The following is a 17,999-nucleotide window of genomic DNA, read 5'->3' on the forward strand; positions in this document are numbered from 1 at the left end:
GAAAGGGGTCCGAATTGAGGTTTGCCTTTGGTCAAGGGTCGCCGACCTTTTTGGATCTGGGGGCACGTTTGCAAAACAGAGGAAATGGATGTAGGCACCGTGCACATGCACACCGTAAAACCACATGTGCTCGCTCTCCACACCCCCAGCGATGAATCTTGAAAAGGTGAGCTTCCCCACCCCACTAGCCTACATTAGAGGAGGAGGAGGGTTGTCTCTTTGGAGGAGCAAGAGTTAATATTCCCTCCTCAGCTGCAAGCTCCAGAGGAGATCTTCGTCTCTTTCCCCTCCCCTCCCGCAAACAATTAGGCTTGAAAAAAGCTAAACACTGAAACCAATGGAAGGCTTTTTTTTCAAGCCTAATTCCACTCAGGGAGGGGGAGAGATGATTTCGGCAGGGGGTCACAGGTGGGGGAGAAGCAGGTTATAACAGAAGGCTTCTTTTGAACCTAATTTCAGCAGCAAGGTGGATGGGACCCTGTGGGTGCCAGTAAAGGCCTCTTATGGGCACAGGTGCGCCCGCAGGCACTGTGTTGGCAACCCATGCTTTGGGGTTCCTGTGCAGTAATGCATGCTGTATACATACCCTCAGTTGCTTGCACACCTCCAAGGCCCCCAGCCTGTGATTTGCTTGCTTGCTTATTTATTTATTTATCTATTTATTTATATTCCACCTTTTCTCCAAGGAGGTCAAGTTGGCATACTCCTCATTTAATCCCCACAACAACCCTGGGAGGTAGGTTAGGCTGAGAGGCGGTGCCTGGCCCAAAGTCACCCAGTGAGCTTTAATGGCTGAGCGGGGATTCGAACCTTGGTCTCCCAGGTCCTAGTCCAGCACCCTAAACGCTACACCACACCGGCTCTTTTCCTGTTTTGCAATGGCTGGAGCTTCCAGTGCCATTGCACATTTCTAATCCGCCCCATTCCGCTGTGTTTGCGCGCATGTTGACCCGGGTGAGTGAGGCAGCGCCGCCAGCCCCGCTTCTGACATTGCGTGCTGCAGCTCCTGGGTGTTTGGCAAGCCGGAGAGTGCAGGGCCGGTGGCCAGTGGGGGGGGGGGGGTTGTTCAGGAGCTGCATCGTGAGCGATATTTCCGAAGAGCTACCGTCCTTGGAGCGATGGGTGCCGTTGAGCATTTAAAGGTGTACCGCTGGGGATGAGGAGTGTGTGGCTCTCCAGACGTTGCCGGACTCCAGCTCTCATCAGCCCCAGCCAATTTGACCAGTGGTCAGGGATGATGAAGGTTGGTCGCCATCTGGAGGGCCGCAGGCTTCCCATCCAGTGGAACACTGGGAGTTCTCCCAAGAGCAGATTCGAGCCTGATGTCATCCAGTTCTTTTACATTGTTTCGGCGCCCTCATGTGGTGTGGTCCTCAGCAGTCCATGCCATATGCATTTAGGAGGTTGCTTGTTACCCCACATCAACGTCTCTCCCTGCTAAATTGTCGAAAGGGTGTGCGAGGCTTGTTGTCCACCCCCACCCCCCGTTCTAGCTTGAATTTTCTACATGCAGGGCAAGGTTAAGGGTGCAGAATCTGCCCTTCTGGAACTTTTGGATTGGATCTTGAGCCCAGCTAGAATTTGAAGCTGGATCGCAGTCCCACCTGGCTTTCCTGGAGCACGCAAGCTCTTTGTACTAACACCCAGCTCTTGCCTAGCGTAGTGGCAAATTCAGAAGTGCAGGGTCCTTTCCTGATAGTCATTCCATGCTCCTTCACAGCCATGCCCCCTCCTCAGATTATACAACCTTTTAAGATTATACAATAAAATGGGCTTTCAGTCTCTTTGTTTGGAGTACTTTCTCTTACTGATGCATTGCAATGATCAGTGCAGATCTCCATGTGTTGCCGTTCTGCTAGATCAGCTATTTTCTCGGTGCGTACATGGGCAAATGTACTAAGACTCTGTGAGGTAAAGAACTTCCTTTGCTGAGTTTCCCTTCTTGGTTGCCCTATTAAGCCTCAGAGTAAACTGTATTTGGGCAGACCTTATGAGTTTTAGGAGGAAACTAAAGCATGGAAATTCCTGATCCTAGCCTCTGCAGTTGGCTGCACAACACACACACTGTCTCTCTCTCTTAGACATGTTCATTTGAATTTCACCTTACCACGCACAGCACATGTGTATATATAGAACATCATTAAAAACTGAAACACCATCGCTCTTGCTCTTGTGCGCTCTCTCTCTCTCTCTCTCTCTCTCTCTCTCTCTCTCTCTCACACACACACACACACACACACACACACACACACACACACACACACACACACACACACACACACACACACACACACACACACACACACTTTTTCCCCATCACCTTGAATGTATGTTTTCTCTCTTCCCCTCCTCTTCCCCTACCACTCCTGGCTTTGGGCTGCAACAAAACCATACGATCTTCCCCTCCCCCCTTTTTTTGCTGTGTTGAGAATAAGATCTTTGTAAACAAACAAACTGGAGGCGGTGCAGCACAGAGAGAGAGACCCCGTTCAACCCAAGTTCTGCCCTCTCCACCTCCTTTTCCAGATTCCCTTGCTTGCTTGTTGTCCTGCTCCTTTCCACGACTACAGACATCCCTAGGAGCCCATCAGCGTGAAAGGAGAGTGTGTTAGCTACTGAGAAGAGTCTTCTCCGTGGCTGTCTTGCTTCCTTGATTGACTTCAATCATCAGGAAAGGGTGCTGGAGACATTGAGACCCTGCTTCCCAAAAAGTAAGGGGTCTAAGACCTCCTCCTCCCAGGTCCTGGATGACTACACCCCTGGCGATGGCCATGTGGAAAATGTGTGAGAGGTTCCCTGGGGCTGTGTTAATTGTCCCGTTTCTGGGGAGTCTGGAGGATGCCTTTGAGCTCTTTCCAATGTTGAGAATCCCCACTGTTTATGGCTGTTCTAACATCAAGCAGGCCTGCTTGCCCATAACTGTCCTGGAGACTTGAAGTGGTTACATGGCCTTCTGCAACAACTCCCATCGGCTGTGCTGGCTGGAGCTGATGGGAGTCATAGTCCAAAAGAGCTGGAGGGCGCCAGGTGGGGGAAGGCTGTCAAAGCAGCCCACCCACATGCGCTTTCCCGGATTATTTAATTTCAAGCGCAGCTTTCTTCGCCGTATGAGTCAGGAGAAGAACTTGCTCCTTCTTGAGATGGCCAGAGGCTGCGTGGTAGAGAAGGCCCCAGTGCCATGGTGACGCTGACAACCTCTCTGCAGTAACTGGATTTTCAGTTGCTGCTGGAGGAGGTGGATCTCAATTTGGATGCGTTCTTTGGAGAAGCCAATTTGGTCAACTAAACACATGCTTCCTTGGACAGATGCGACTTAAATGAGCCATCTTGTTCAGCAACTCCGTGGGCATTGCTGACACAACTTTCAAGCAACACAGGGATTTATTTTTTTAACCCACTCTGCCTTATCCTGAGTTTGCTCAGTGTTGTCAACACTGACTGGCAGCTGCTGTCCAGGGCTTGAGGCAAGGGTCTTTCCTAGCCCTACCTCGAGATGCTGGGGATTAAACCTTGGACTTTCCGTATACAAAGGACGTGCTCTACCTTTTAAGCTATGGCCCTTCCCCTCGATTCTTCATTACCATGAGGACTACAACCCTGCGTCTTGTATTAGCCTTTGTTTTCTTTTTGTTAAAAGAAGGAAGTCTGAGATTCTTGGGAAACTAATGCCCGCTTACCACTTTTGACACTAGTACAGACATACACACAGCCTTGGTTTTAAACCACTTGCTGGCTGACTGAGAGGGCAGTTTTGGTCTCCATCACGACTTTTTGAGAATCACAAGCTGAAACCTTGTGATGATGATTCATTGGACCTTGTGATGATGATTCCTTGGACCTCAACCTGTATGAATCCTATGTTGTTAATACTATTGCGCGTCAGACCTCATGTGAAGTCCTGGGCCCTGTCTTGGGTGCCATGGTTTCAGAAAGATGCAAACCAGCCTTTTCAAGCTGGTGCTTTCCAGGTGTGCTGGGATTGCAGCTCCAATCGGCCCCATCCAGCGTGGCTGATGGTGAGGGATGGTAGGAACTGTTGTCCAGCAACATCTAGAGGGTCACAGCAGATTCCCCATAATAATAATAATAAATAAATAATTTAATTTATGTGTCGCCTATCTGGCCAGTGGCCACTCTATGCGACGTACATCTCAGTTACAATAAAATACATCATCATAATAAAATACAAACGATAAAAATTATAAAACAATGACAGTTCAGAGTTATAGGCAATTAGTCATAGAGATTAACCCTCCCCGGAAGTCCCGAAGGCCTGTCTGAAAAGCCAGGTCTTCAAGGCCTGGCGGAATACATTCAGGGAAGGGGCATGCCGGAGATCATACGGGAGGGAGTTCCAGAGAGTGGGGGCCGCCACTGAGAAGGCCCTCTCTCTAGTCCCCACCAACCTAGCTGTTTTCGTTGGCGGGACTGAGAGAAGGCCCTGCGTGGCTGATCTTGTCGGGCGGCATAATTGGTGGCGTTGGAGGCGCTCCATCAGATAAACTGGGCCGAGACCGTGTAGGGTCCCTTAACAGTCCAACTGCAGAATAGTGGTAGACTGTGTCTCATTTCTGGAGAACGTGCTTTTTACCATGCCACTTTTTACCATGCCAGAGGTCGACACTTCAGCCCCTGGCACCACCATTTGAAAGGCTGTAGCAGGACTGTGGAAGTCTGCTGGAGACTTTTGGAGAGCCTCTGCCAGTCAGTGTGGACAATACTGGCCTTAGGTGCGGAACCTGGGGCCCTCCAGATGTTGCTGGACTACAACTCCCATCATCCTGGATCATTGGCCATGCTTTTTGGGGGCTGAGGGCCACAGGTTCCACATCCCTGACTTAGATGGATCAGTGGACTAACTGCCGTGCACCTCCAAGCTCAATTCGAGGGGCTCCCGGTGACATCCAAGCACTAAGCGGCTTGGACCCCAAACATCTGAAGGACCGCATCCTCCCATATAGGCCTGCCCAGATGTTGAGATCCGCAGGAGAGGCCACGACGGCAGCTTCATCCCCGTGTGAAATTTGTGGGGTGGGAGTGCAGGAGGAGACCTTTTCTGTGGTGGCCCCCAGATTGTGGACTGCCTTCTCCTCCATGGTGCTTCTGGCACTGTCAGCCACAGGTGGGGAACCTTTGGCTGTTGTTGGACTACAACACTGATCATCTCTGACTGTTGACCATGCTGGCTGGAGGCAATGGAAGTTGGTGCCCAACAACTTCTGTAGGGTCACGGGCTCCCCACCACTACTGAAAACATTTCGATGTTGAGTCAAGATGTGCCTTTTTTGCACAGGCCTTTGGGGGTTGGAAGGTGCTGGATGGTTTCATTGTATTGGGCTGTCCGGGTCCCCGTGGTGAAGGATGAGCTATAAATGCCCGTATATAAATAACTTTATATAAAGCAGCTTTATAGCAACAGGAAGTGCTCTGAGGTCTCCAAAACAGACCTGAATATTGTGGCGATGGAGGGAGGTAGACATTTGGGGGCATCCCAGAAGATGGTAGTGTGCATCCAGTGAATAGCGATGGGTTATAGTTAACAGAGCCATAGAAACGAATGAACCTAAGTTAGTCTATTAACTTTGATGGGTTTACTCTTTGACCAGCATTGGATGCCACCAGTTGTGTTTATTTATTCATTGCCCCCACCTTTCCTTCCTCAGCACAGTCCTCTTTTGCCCCTCCCCATGTTATCCGCGCAACAGCCCTGTGAGGTAGGTTTAGGCTGACAGTTGAGGAGTGGTCCACCGAGCAGGGATTTGAACTTTGTTCCTCCTGGTCTATTCTTACATAGTCTACTACGCCTTGCTGACCCTTACTGGATTTATGAGACTCAGGTTCGAGTCCCACATTGACCACACACCTCTTTACCCTGGCCTTTGATGGACAAGGAAGGGGCTGGCTTGTGCAGCTGTGGCAAGCTGAGCAGGCCCTAGCCAGTTGGGGAGGACTAGCCTCAGAGGGAGGCAATGGTAAACCCCCTCTGAATACTGCTTACCATGAAAACCCTATTCATAGGGTAGCCATAAGTCAAGATCGACTTGAAGGCAGTCCATTTCCATTTTGACACCTGAGGCATGTATTTTTAGGACCCACCCTATTTTGGGATTTTAGGTTGTTTTTAAATGGTTTTTAATATATTTTAAAATTGTTGTAACCCACCCTGGGACCTTTGGGTGAAGGGCATGTAGTTGACGATGATGATGAGGGAGTGCTTGTTCAGCCTTGAGCAAAACTTTCCTGTCTCAAATTGCCGCCTGTAAACAAGGCAGCCTACCTCACTGAGGGAAGGTCAAATGCAGTAAGGCTCATGAAACGTGGATGAGTTTGCCTCAGTGAAAGCCGGTTTCCGATTTGTCTGTTGGCCAAGCTAAAGCGTGACCAAGGGATGAGGGAAGAAAATGAATGTGCAGAAAGATTCTCTCGGCCTGGTCACAGGAATTGGGCTTAAACCAAGTCAGATCAAATGATCCTCCGTGCTCAATGCTGTCTCCTTCAGGGGTAGTCATTCCTCTTCCCCCTCACAGAGCTAGTTTGCAGAGCGGTTTATCTGCGCCCATAACAAACCATAGTTTTGCAGGATTCTTTGGGAGAAGCCATGACTGTTTCAAGTGGTATGCAACTGCACAGCGCAGATGAGGCTCGACTCCAACCACTTTGTTGCAGGGAGGACAGAACTGAGGGGGGAGGAAGGGAAACGACCTAAACAAAATTCATGCAGTTGAAGAGGGGACGGGAATCTTTTGGGCCAGCACTCGAGGAGCGAGGCGAGACGGGCCTTCAAGGCGGCCCCAAGCCTGGCTTCCCCTCTGGACGTGGACGGCGTCCCGTGAACACCTTCTTGGCTCGGGAGCCCGGAGAGGGTCTGCTTTACGGAGGCCTCCCCTGTTCTGCACAAGGAGTGTCAATCATGCGGCTTCCTGCCTCCTCACGTGAAAGGCCTCAGTTGCCGTGGTAGCGTGCGTCATGGAAACTTCCTCGTACACAGGTTGGCGGAGGAGCGGAAACTGAAGGTATGCTAGAGCTCTTGGGAGAGCCGGCCAGCTTTTTCCCCTGCCTGCTCCGCATGCCAAACTCGGCCCGTTTGCTCCAGTAGGGGAATTAACATTTCCGATCTCTCTCTGCGGATGTATAGACACACACATGCGCTCACAACGTGCTAAAACATCACTGTGTTTATATAAGCTCTGTGTGTTTGTGTGTGGATAAAATTGTGCGTGTATGCATGTCACACACACTTGACATGTTAAAACGGTGTGTTTGTAAATAAGATAGTGTGGGTACACAGACACATGGTTATAGTCTATTTATATACCACATTTTCCACACCTCTCTGTGTGCCCAAAGCGGTTCCCCGCTTTGTTTATTTAAAAAAGTCTTTGTTTAGAAAAGTCTAAATAAAGTAGCACAACAACAGGGCGTCGTGAAAAGTCTAACATCGCTGCAGCGTAGCACTTCAAAAGGGTCAGCAATTCCCAGTTCATTTAGCATGGATCAACACTTTGAAGCGAGCATAACATTTGCCGAGGCCTTCACATGAAAAAGTATCCCCAAAAGCTAATGACATTCCTACCTAGCACACTCCCTCTCCCCACCGCTCCTCAATTGTTTATGTCTTGATTGAAAAAGCCAGAAAGCTCCCTTGGCGTTCTGGCAGCTGCCCCCTTACAGACACTCTTGGGGCTGGGGGTGGCAGAACGAGGCAGTTGAGAGGGCCGTCCCCAAGGGCAAGCACAAAGCGTCCCCATCCCTCCGGGTGAGAGAGACGGAGAACGGCCCGTTGCCCTTCTGTATCGCCCGGGGCGGGGGATCTGTGGCCCTCCAGATGTGGTTGGACTCTGACGCCCATCAGACTCCCCCAGCATGGCCAACGGCCCATGAATTACAGGGAGGTGCCGCCAGCAACGTTTGGAGAGGCGCAGGTTCCCCATCCCAAATATAACCCCTTGAGGCAACCTTCCCTGGCCTGGGCCCCTCTGGACATTGCTGAACTGCAACTCCCAGCATCCCTGACCCTTGGCTGTGTGGGCGGATGGGAGTTACAGCTGGAAGGTGCCGTGTCGTCGAGGGCTGCCTTACAGCACTACTGTAAGGTACAATCTATCGTTATCGCCCCCATCTTTTGCAGATGGGAGGGGCTGAGGCTGAGAGGGTGTGCACCCCCATCTGAGGCCACCTAGTGGGTTCCTGGCCAGGGTGAGATTTGAACCCGGGACGTTGCAGCCCTCGCTCCTTAGCCCAGTGGTGGAGATTTTTTTTTCCGTCCGAGGGCCACATTCTCTCATGGGGGACCTTCCAGGGGCCTGTAGCAAAAATGGGTGGAACAATGGATGTGACTCTTGTGTGAGAGGCTGCATTCTAGCTATGCAAAAGACGGAGTTTTCTACACATCCACCTACACGGGGCTAGAGCCGTGACCCTTTTCTCAATGTGGGGACGAGGCAATAGGTACATTTTGCGCAAAGAAAAGAGGGCCCAGCTTAGGGTAAAGGGTTGTAATCAGTACTAGATCTACTCAAGAGTAAAAGGTAAAGGTAAAGGTGTCCCCGCACTTATAGTGCAAGTCGTTTCCAACTCTTAGGGTGACGTCTTGCGACGTTTACTAGGCAGACCGTATATATGGGGTGGGATTGCCAGTTCCTTCCCCGGCCTTTCTTTACCCTGCAGCGTATGCCGGGTACTCATTTTACCGACCACGGATGGATGGAAGGCTGAATGGACCTCGACCCCTTTTACCGGAGATTCGACTTCCTCCTTCCGTTGGAATCGAACTCCGGCCGTGAGCAGAGCTTTGGCTGCGTTACCGGCGCTTACCACTCTGTTTCACGGAGGATCTTCGTGAGTATAGACCCATTGAAGTGGGTAGGCATTACTAATTTAGGTTCATTAATTCCAGTGGATCTACTCTGAGTAGGATACAAGCCAAGGATTTCTGGTCTGCTTTTATGCCAAGGAGGAAAACTGCAGTTGAGCGTGTGTGCGTGGGGATCTCCTCCTGAGTCCAGCATAGGGGGAAGTCTGGTATGCATGTATTCGGGCTGCCCTGGAGGGACGGAGCCTTGGCAACTCCGTAGATCATTACACAGGCTCCAGTGCCATTCCCAGCAGATGCAAAATGCAGAAGTTTAGTGCTTAACAAACCCTAACGTCTGTGCAAAAACAATAACAACAGAAAACCTCTGCAGCATGAATAAATTTTGCAAGTCAAGCTTGCTCTCATAATACTAGGGGCCATCCACTGAAGCTGATGTCGGAAGATTCAGGACAGACCAAAGAAAGGACTCCTTCACCCAGCGCAGAGTTGAGCTACAGGATTCGCTCCCGCAAGAGGCAGCGATGGCCACCAACGCAGATGGCTTTGAAAGAGAATTAGACACATTCATGGCGGATAAGGCTATCAGTGGCTACTAGCCATGATGGCTGTGCTCAGCCACCATAATCAAAGGCAGTCTGCATCTGAAAACCAGTTGCTGGAAGCCGCAGGAGGGGTGACTGCTCTTGCACTCAGGTCCTGCTTGCGGGCTTCCTGTAATGGGCATCTGACTGGCCACTGTGAGAACAGGACGCTGGAATAGATGGGCCAGTGGCCTGATCCAGCAGATAGGCTCTTACATTTTCAGAGAACTTCCATAATTCTACTCTTGTTAGCCGTTGAGAAGGGAAGATGGAAGCAAAGCATTTCTGCCTTCCGAAATTTTCATCAGACACTTTAATACTTATAAGTTCGCAAGGTTTGGGTTTGGTCAATTCAATCGTAAGGGCTAGAAGTTTTTCAAAAAAAATGTCAGTATGTTCAAGATAATGAATGTGATCTATTTCGGGGGTTGCAGTGAGGATTTTTTTTTTAATGAGATGGCCCAATGCTTGCCACCTCAAAGTGCATTGCAGAAGTAGTTGGGAAGAGGCTGCAGCTCAGTAATAGGGCACAAGCTTTGCATGCAAACTGGTCCCAGGTTCAATCCCTGGATGCTCCAGGTAGGGTTGGGAAAGACTCTGGTCTAGATCCTTGGAGAGTCGCTTTGCAGACAGAGTAAGCAATACTGAGTGAGATGGACCAGTCTGTCTTGACATACGGCAACTTCCTATGATGTGTGGGGAACAGGGGTGTTGTTGTCCAGGGTCTCTGGGGGTCTTAGACCCCTTACTTTTTTGGGAGCAGGGTCCCTATGTCTCCAGCATCCTACGAGCCAATCAGTACGAAGGGGGAATGTGTTAGCCACTGAGAAGAGTCTTCTAACATGCTTCCTTGTCCTTTCTTGGTGACTGGAGCCAACCTGAGTGAAAGGAGGTAAGCCAGCAAGTAAGAAGACTCTTCTCAGTAGCTAACACTCTTCCCTTTTGTGCTTATTTGCTCCTAGGGACTTCTATTGTTGTGGAAGAAGGCATTAACAAGGATCTTACTCTCAAGACAGCAGCAAAAAAAGGGGGAGGGGTGTGGCTGTGACTAACACGAAGGGACCCTGCACTTCTGAATTTGCCACTACGCTACTGGTGGGGAAGCTCAGTGGCTCAACGGTGGAGCATCTGCTTTGCACGCAGAAAGTCCCAGGTTCAATCCCTGGCCTCCCCAGATAGGGTATGGAACATCCCCGGTCTGCTGCTGCTGCTGCCAATCAGTGCAGACAGTACTGAGCTAGATGGGAGAGTGGTCTGACTTGGCAAAAAGCAGCTTCCTGTGATCCTAAGGGCGAGGCACAAACATGGTGGATAGATGGGCAAATTCTGGGCCTCGTGCTGAAGACCATCAGGGAAGGGTGCAAGACTTTCCGGTCGGCCAGCAGAGGCCAGTGGTGCAAACATCCACCTCTGATTTTTTTCCTCCTCTTCTTTGCTTCGACGTGATGCTCCCCAGGCGGTCTAAAGGAAATTGAGCCAATGGTGGGTGGAGCCCGTTGAAGTTGGTAGGGCGGAAGGCAGAGAGACCAACAATAGGCGGAGCCAGAGCCAATGACAGGCGGAGCCAATTACTTTAGTCCCCATCCTCCTCCCTCCTGTGTTCTACAAGGGGCAGCGCTCAGAGTGAGGAGGGGGAGGACGGTGACAGGCAGGGCCACCCCCTGGCCTGCTTGTAAGGAGGAAGGTAGGCAGGTGGGGACTGGCTGAGGGCAGGCTGAGTTTGGAGGGGCAGTGCCCATGCGCCTGAATGGACATGTCTCTGCTGTGGCAAAGCTGTTTGGCGAATGGCTTGGATGGCTTTGTTCTTCGGCGTTATTCCAGAAGAGGAGGAGGAGGAGGGACAGGTTGAGACTGTTGTGGCCGTTTCCAAAGCAGAACGAGTGGCGGGGAGCCAGGCTGGCCCATTAGAAAAAGGGTCCTAATGGCTCGGTGATGGCAATGCCATCCGAGGAGGCTGAATCCCACGCAGGAGAGGCCAACATCTTGTTCTGGACCGAGTGTCTCTTTGGAAAAAGTTCATTTGCACATTTCATTGTTGTATAATTAACGCCATTTTCATGCCATTTGCGTGGATGTGCTAGGGTTCGCCGCTCACCCGGCCAGCCTGCTTGCTTAGGGCAGTGTGATCTTCCAGGCTCGGAGACTCAGGGAAAGGAAAAATGTTTCTAACCTACTGGGAGAAAAGGGCCCTAGCTCAGTGGCAGAGCACCTGCTTTGCACACAGAAGTCCCCAATTGGATATCCAGCATGGGAGTCAGGCCGCAAGAAAGAGTGGCCACAGGCAGCATGGTGCACGGTGAGATAAATCATATGACCTTGGCCAGGTATAAGGCATCTTCCGATGCTGCAGCATAGGTGAGATATGTTTCTAACCAAAGTCACTAAAGCACCAGAAAGTTTGACTAGCCCAATCGGTTGCACAAGGTCTGAGGACTATAAGCTGGCTTCATTCCTGGCTTTCTTAGAGCTGCTGTGCATGGTCGCCTTGCCGGCAATTCTGACTCGCCATAGGTGACTGGATCCATCCAAAGGGTGGGGGACAAACATAATTAAGTCTTTATGCTACAGAACATTTCTGTTGTACCAGCGACATGCTTGGTATTGGCCTGCGTTCAGTGTCGATAGCAGGTTTCATAAGAAACCGCTGCTTGCCCTCTTTGTGTTGGCCTGGCTTAGAGGTATAGCTTTCGACTGAGTCAGACCATTGTTTGGCTCCGCTGACTGACAACAGCTCTCCACACTTTCAGAGAGAGGATATTTCTAGCCTTGCCTGGAGATGCTAGGGCTTGGATCTGGGACCTCCTGCCTGCAAATCAGTTGCTCTGCCACTGAGCTACTTTCCTGCCCCTGCTTCTCCATGGGCCATGCCACTGAGCTGCCGCCCTTCTTTTTTCCATGCAATGTGATACGTGGGGAGAGGTTCTTGCAAACCACACTTATTGCAGACATAGGAAACCTGTGGCCCTCCAGACGTTGCTGGACTCCCAACTCCCATCATCCCTGGCCGTTGGCCATGCTTGCTGGAGCTGATGGGAGTTGGAGTTCAGCAACAGAGTGAGTTTGTTGCACTAGGGCGACAGAGCACTTTAATTGCACAAACCCAAAAGTCCTGGCATGCACTTGAATCCCCTCTGGCAAAATGCTGACAGTTTGGATATGACCCTATACAGACGTTATATTCGTGCACCCTTCTACGAATGGTGCTCAGGGGCAGCTGTAGTTGCTGGCAAACTACTATAGCACAGTGGGGAGGAGAGTCTGGCTGGGAGTCCAGAGTCTGCAAGTTCAAATCCCCGCTCGTGTCTCCTGGGTGTCAACAAGGGCCAGCTAAAGATCACCCCCACAGGAAGTGGCTCAGGGGTGACGTGCCCTGCCACCTGTGCAGCCGTGGGCAAGCTGCATCATCCCAAGGAGCCCAGTTGCCCCCCAGCTGGCAGTTGTGGACAAGGAAGGGGCTGGCTTGTGCAGCTGTGGCAAGCTGAGCAGGCCCAAGCCAGCTTGGGAGGACTAGCCTCAGAGGGAGGCAATGGGAAACCCCCTCTGAATACCCTTTACCATGAAATCCCTATTCATAGGGTCGCCATAAGTCGGGATCGACTGGAAGGCAGTCCATGGTAGCGCAGAGAATAACGCGCTTGGATTCTATCGCTAGAGTCTCCCAGTTCAAGGCTCCTGGTGCCTAACAGCCTCAGCAGATGTTCTGTAAAATGCGGGGGGAGGGGGAATGTCATGCGTGATCAGTGAAGCTGCACCAGCCAACATTTCCTGCACTTGCCCAAGTATTAAAGGCATGGAAGGTGCTTTCTCTTAGCCTAACCTACACCAGAGGGCTGTTGTGAGGACAAAATGGCAAGTGGGGAACCGTGTGCGTTTACAGACAAACAGATGTTACAAATCCAGTGTGGAGAACCTTTGGCCCTCCAGATGTTGCTGAACTACAACTCCAATCAGCCCCGGCAAGCATGGCCAATGGCCAGGGATGATGGGGGATGTCGTTCAACATCTGGAGGGCCAAAGTTTTCCCACGCCTGCCTTACTGTAGCCACAACGATGCCGACAAGGTGCAGGCTGTTGGGCCAAGGGTTCCATGTGGCTCTGCTACCAGCCTGCTCCAGGGAAGTGTGGAGGCTGGTAATTAGTCGTGCGCTGCACAAGCCGTTATTTCAGGTTAACATGCCGAGAACATTGGCAATTCGATGAAAGGCAGATAATATCTCTCCGGCAATTAGAGTGATGACAAGAGGCTTCAGTTAGAACAATGAAATAATGAGCGTGCTGAAGCATTGTCAAGTCATTCTCTTCCCCTCCCCCACCTCCCACATTATTTATGGAGTGGCGGGGAGCGGGACTCGCATTTAAGTTTCCAGCAGGCTCCTTTGTGAGGGAGGGGTGCAACAATGTCAGAATTTCTGCTACTGGGCTGATGCAAATCCCTGCCTTTTTCTGGTTGTAATTTTTACATTTGGCCTCCTTAGAAAAACGGCAATGCAAAAGATGATGGTATACCTGCCTTACATGTGTGGCACTTCCCCAAAATCAGACTTGCAGTAAATATTTTCCTGCTTTAGCAGTTTTCGTGGGGGTAGAAAGATTTCCCAAAAGAAGCACTTTGCTTGTTTGAATATTCATCTCCCCTTCCCCCTGTCCTTTTGGGTGCCATTGCTTTCCCTGGCTACTTCTGTTTAAAAAATAGATTTGTCAGGTGTATGATCCTAGCCCAGTCTCCCCCAACCTGGTGCCCTCCAGATGTTTTGGACTACAGTTGTCATCAGCCCCAGGTGGCCCTTGTGGCCGATGGTCAGGGATGATGGGAGTTGCAGCTGAAAACCACTGGAGGGCACCAGGCTGTCCTAGCCAGTCAGGGATCACATGACTGGAATGCTTCACAGCCAATCAGCGTACATAGCCAATCAGCTATAGCTATGTACTGATACATGGAGGGCAATTGGGGTCAATTGAGAGGGAGAGTAAGAAGAGTGATATAGATAAGTAGGCACATATTTACTCAAGGAGCACTCAAGAATAATTTTTAAATGAAGGTGTTCATTTGGCCAGGTGTAAAACTGAGCAGTTAACACTTCAGCCCTATCCAGAATTCATTTTGGCACATCTGTTTGTCTCTGGGTAAGATCTGTGTGTTACTGCTTCAAACTCTGGGTGTTTCCCCTCGGTTATCCTGATACCCGCATCTGCAAAACCAAGGCAAAAGCAACATACAAATTGACTCATAGAAAGGGGAAAATACAGATTGTGTGGACCTTGGGCCAGTCACTCTAATTCAGCCTAATCCTACCTCACAGGGCTGTTGTGCAGTTAAAATGCAGGGGAAGACTCCTGTAGGCTGCCTATAGCTCCTTAGAGGCGGAGGGGGGGAAAGCAGGGTATAAATGTAGTAAGAAAAATGTTCTGTGTTTTTGCATTAATTTGCTCCATGGGCATGCCGTACACAGATCAGTAATTGTGTGTTGGCAGAACTGGGAGTTAGGGGGGAACTGGGTGGAGAAGAGTGGCGCCATGTCTAAGCAGATACGTAATAGGATTTGCCTTAATCATTTATCACACTTCCTGTGGTCCTAGTCCCTGTGATCTTTCCTGCGGCTCCTAGTTGCTGCCTTGGTGTCTCTAATGGCAACGTTCGATTCTGAAACGTGGCGAACCGGACCTCACCGCTGCCAGGAGGTACCACCTACTTCTGCCATGGAAATCATTCTCTAATCTCAGAGGTTGAGTTCAGAGAGCAGGGCGCTTTGTTCACGCCCAGAGAGGCCTTTTCATTTGCTCTCTGCGTCTTTTGAGGTTTGAGTCGTCCCCCTCCCCGGCCCTGCACGCAGGTGGTGGGGCTGAAGCCCAGACGAGGCTCCCCCTAACGTTTGGGGCCTCGGGCGGGTTTTGAGAGCTGCGCAGCGTGTTTTGTGATTCAGCTCTCCTTTCCTGCCCATACGCCAAGCTAAAAGTAGCTCATTTCAACACAGCTGCCGCAGGGTTTTTTTGGCTAGAGCTGAACAAACAGCCCCAGATAGCATATTCAGAATTTGCTGGAACCTGATCGTTTTCCGGCTGCTGATGTTTACCCTGTAGAAACAATCCCCTTCCTTGAAAATGTTCTCTGGCAGTCAATAAAACAGCCTCTGGCAGGTTTTCCATGCCTAAAAAAATATTCTCGTATTTAATTCTGATTCATAGGGTCGCCATAAGTCGTAGTCAACTTAAAGGCACATAACAACAACCATTTAATTAGGGGACGGAAGCACCTATGCTTCTATAGCAGAGGTGGCGGGGACCTCAGTGCGAAATGCGACCCTCCACGCCTCTCCATGTGGTCCTCGGGATTCTCCACAGGCCGCCGCCCCTAACGTGGCCCTGCTTTACAGCCTCTGTAAGTGCTTTTGTCTCACCCCCCCCCCGAAATCACGTCTGAAAAGGCCGGAAAAAAATAATTCCAAAGCACAGACGGCTGCGTATCTCTTACAAATGTCAATCATAACATTGACAGCCATAAAGAAGCAACACGTTGGCTAATAAAAAGCCTATTTTTTTTACGGGAGGTTGCATAAGACCAGAGTGTCGCTCTCGGAGGAAAAGAGAAGGAAAGAGTCATAGGCTGGAGAGCTTCAGGTTTAGCCGGTCCCTTGGAGAACTGAATTTGATGGGTGAGGATTTTTTTCCATAGTTACCCAGGCCCACACATGCAAATACCAAGCAGCTACGGCCGGATGCCTTTCCGTTTTCCAGGACTTTACAAGCACTGAATGTCCTGTGGTAGCCAAAGGAATAACTAAATTTTGTGCAGTTGTCAGAACAGAGACATAGGTAGCCGTTAAACGGGAGCCAGGGGCTCAGGCAGGTGGGTTGGGCCAAAACCATCTGTGGCTCTGTGCATTGCTGTTCCATATGCACAGAACCAGTCAAGGAGGGGCTCATTGTTCCGGCCTAAATTGCTTGAGAGAGCCATTAACTAGCCGAGGTAGGTGGGATCACTGCAAGGAAGGGCCGTAGCTTAGTGGTAGAGCATCTCTTTTGCATGCAGAAGGTCCCCGGTTCAATCCTGGACATCTGGTAGGGCTGGAAATGCCCTCATTCTGAAACCCTGGAAAGTTGCTGCCCATCAGTGTAGACAATACTGAACTGATTGGACCAGTGGGGTTTGACTCACTTCCTATTTTCCTCTCGGTGGCTTCTGCTACACCACTGTCTGTAGCTGTTATAGTGTCAGCCTGGGACCTGGGAGACCAGGGTTCAAATCCCCACTCGGCCCCGAAGCTTGCTGGGTGGCCATGGGCCAGTCACTGTCTTTCAGCCTAACCTCCCTCACAGGGTTGTTGTGAGGATAAAACCAGGGAGGGGGGGAAACCATGTTTGTTTGGAGGAAAGGTGGGATAGAAATGTCATAATAAAACGTAAATATATAAAAAATAAATTCAATCCCAGCTGCGTCCTGATGCGCCGCTCCTAAGGATGGTGGTGAAGGCTCTGAGGCCATGGGGATGGGGGGGGTGAATTTCACACATTGCGTTGATTGAAGCAGATAGAACAATAGTTGTATAACTCTTATGTTCGGTTTATTTATTTTGTTATGTACATTGTTGAGATTTATTGTTTAGTTATGTTTATTTAAAATGTGATGTATTTTTCCTTTTAGTTATACTGAATATGAATTGTATATTATATATTGTATTCGTTTTTTATGTTGTAAACCGCCCAGAGAGCTTCGGCTATGGGGCGGTATAGAAATTTAATAAATAATAATAACTGGGTCCGAGGGCTTTGGATGTTGATGTTGCTTGTTTGTTTTGTTTAATATATACAAACAGTGCTCTCAGTGAGCATGGCATTTTACAGAGTGGAAAAGGACAGGGTCTCTGCCCCTGGACGCTTACAGTGCAACTTCTTATGGACACCTGTGCCCAACTTTTTGTTGCTTGAGGCTACATTGTGGGTCCCTGACTGTGGGCTCTGCATGCAGATGTCTGGTAAATACACAGCCCCCTCCGCTTGAGGAGAGGTTTGGAAAACATGCTCTGCAAGCAGGAGTGGGGAACCTCCGGCGCAGGGGGCCTTTCTCCCCAGCCTTCAGCACTCTCTCCAGGCCACACCTGTCCCTGTTTTGCACCCTGGGTGTTTTCGCTCGGCGTGGAATCTGCCCTTGTACTCGGATCGTGCACTTTGTTTCCTGGTTGGAGGACAGAGCGGGCCATGTGAGGGCGTGTGTAGAAACCAGCCCACCGTGCAGGGTAAAATCCACCCGCTTTTGTTTCTGGCGCTGCCCAAAACTGGCATGTGGCCCTCAGAAGGTTGCCCAGGAGAGAATGTGGCCCTCAGGCGGCAAAAAGGTACCCCACCCCTGTCTTACAGCCATCAGCTCAGATTCGGTGCCCTTTTTCTGAGCTTTCCGTCTGTTTCTTTCTCGCATACGCCCCTTTTCTTGGTGTGGTCACCTCTTTTGGGGACCGCAGCCTCCCAGTTCAGGACAGGCCACGGACATGCTTTGCCGTAAACACAGCCCTTCTGGGCTTCCCCAGCGCGTCCCAGCTGTGACCTTCTGCAGAAGAGATTATCCCGTGCATGCAGACAGGCCCCTGCTGAGCCCAGGACATCCGGGAGCC

At 50.5% G+C, this 17,999-nt stretch overlaps 1 protein-coding gene across 1 annotated transcript in view; it reads left to right on the plus strand.

Moving 5' to 3' along the window:
• Positions 1–17,999, plus strand: part of LOC133371893 (cytoplasmic phosphatidylinositol transfer protein 1-like) — a 64,080-nt gene that overhangs the window by 12,132 nt on the left and 33,949 nt on the right. The gene's annotated exons all lie outside the window — the stretch shown is intronic.

Source organism: Rhineura floridana, chromosome 17 (assembly GCF_030035675.1).
Source record: "Rhineura floridana isolate rRhiFlo1 chromosome 17, rRhiFlo1.hap2, whole genome shotgun sequence".
NCBI lineage: Eukaryota > Metazoa > Chordata > Lepidosauria > Squamata > Rhineuridae > Rhineura > Rhineura floridana.